This window comes from Frankliniella occidentalis, unplaced genomic scaffold (assembly GCF_000697945.3).
Source record: "Frankliniella occidentalis isolate FOCC.00 unplaced genomic scaffold, Focc_3.1 Scaffold2, whole genome shotgun sequence".
NCBI lineage: Eukaryota > Metazoa > Arthropoda > Insecta > Thysanoptera > Thripidae > Frankliniella > Frankliniella occidentalis.
In genome coordinates this window covers 2,917,230-2,918,712 of record NW_026267132.1, presented here as the reverse complement: position 1 = coordinate 2,918,712, position 1,483 = coordinate 2,917,230, and the positions used below count along the sequence as shown (strand labels likewise).

The window sequence follows — 1,483 nt, the reverse complement described above, 5'->3', positions numbered from 1 at the left end:
GGAGGGGCGGTGGCGGCGGCGGCAGCGGCACGGTCAGTTCCACGGGCAGCACTTGGCGCGCAGGCTGTCGCATCACAACTGGGGTCCTGCGAACAGGGAGAGGAGAAGAGAGGGAAGGGAGTAGTAGCGTGGCGTGGCGCGGCGGAGTTGGTAAGCTGGAAACAACGCCTGTGCCCCCCGTCCGGGGCCGAGCTGGGGGCCCCCGGGGGGAAGGAGGGGGAGGGGCGGGGGCGCGCGGCGCTTATCCGGGGAGGGTTCTCCTCCTTCCCCTCCGTGGTGAGGTGGGGGCCAGGATTACGCAGGGACGGGGGCCGGGCGGAACCGGAGGCGTGGCGAGGGGACAGCCGTACGTACCGTACCGAGACACACGACACGACTAAACGCACCGAGAAATGAACATGACAGCGCATGACCAGCAGCAGCACGGCTGCACCAGCTCACCATCCCATGACCACCCTAACCGCACCGCCCTGGCGACCACGGCCATCTCCGCACCGCATCTCGCGCCCCGTCCCCTTCCCCCGCGAGGTGCTCCGCGAGCTCCCCGCGCTGCGGCCGCCCCGGCCGGACCCGGGTACTACTCGGGCGGCCACCCCTGTTGCCGCGTATGTCGCAAAGGCATGTCCGACCGGAAATGAGACGCAGGTGTGTAAAAATAATGGCAGTGAGAAAAGGGGAAGTGACTCACAACGATGGCGTTACGGTGCGTGTGTCCAGCAGACCAGTCGGGGGCGGTCTCACGTGACGCACGGGGTGGCGCTGCGCGCGGGACCCCGAGGCCCGGCGGCCCGCGGCTCCGCGCCCCGCCCGGGGCCATCGCGGGGGGGCCTAGCCGCACCATCAGTTAGGCCCCACGGAGCGGGCCGGGCCGATGCCACTTCCCTTGACGTCCACCGTGTTCACGGAAGCCTCACTCGCTTCGCAGTGCTGCGCGGCTTGGAGAATGCGGTCAGGAGAAAGAAAACGGTGTCGACCAAAATAAAGCGAAAGGTCTCTGGAAAAAAAGAGAAAGGCGGGGTGGCAAAGCACATACACGCAAAAGTGGTTGCAGGGCCGTCGCGGCGCTGGCCCCGCGCGCGCCCACTCAGTAAAAAGGGGTGGTTTGGCAACATCCTGTAGGACGAGGCATACTCCGACGGTATGTACTTTCTCTCGCCTCCAAGGGCGTAATCGTGAACGGTCAGTGGGGTGGAGGGGGGCACCTCTGTATAACGCGCTTAGTACAAGCAAGAGATGAGAGGGCGTGGGAGGGGAGGGAGTACACGAGCATGGAGGGAGGGGACGCGTTATTACGCTAGTACAAGTTAGTACGTCTTTAGCACAGGCCTGGGTACGAGTTAGTACACAAGTGATTTTTCCCTCGTCTTTGGTATACGCAGTGTACATTCTACTACCAAGTACGCAAGGCGCTCGCTGGCCCCTGGTCATAGTTACATAACCCGGGCCTCAAAAGACCTACAGGTCTTCACAGTCCCGAACGAGT

At 64.1% G+C, this 1,483-nt stretch overlaps 2 protein-coding genes across 2 annotated transcripts in view; one reads left to right on the top strand and one right to left on the bottom strand.

Annotated features, from left to right (window-relative positions):
- The window catches only part of LOC113204432 (cholesterol 7-desaturase nvd-like), a 43,831-nt gene that overhangs the window by 32,190 nt on the left and 10,158 nt on the right, over positions 1-1,483 (bottom strand). The window lies entirely within an intron of this gene.
- The window catches only part of LOC113204433 (cytochrome P450 307a1-like), a 17,691-nt gene that overhangs the window by 11,268 nt on the left and 4,940 nt on the right, over positions 1-1,483 (top strand). The gene's annotated exons all lie outside the window — the stretch shown is intronic.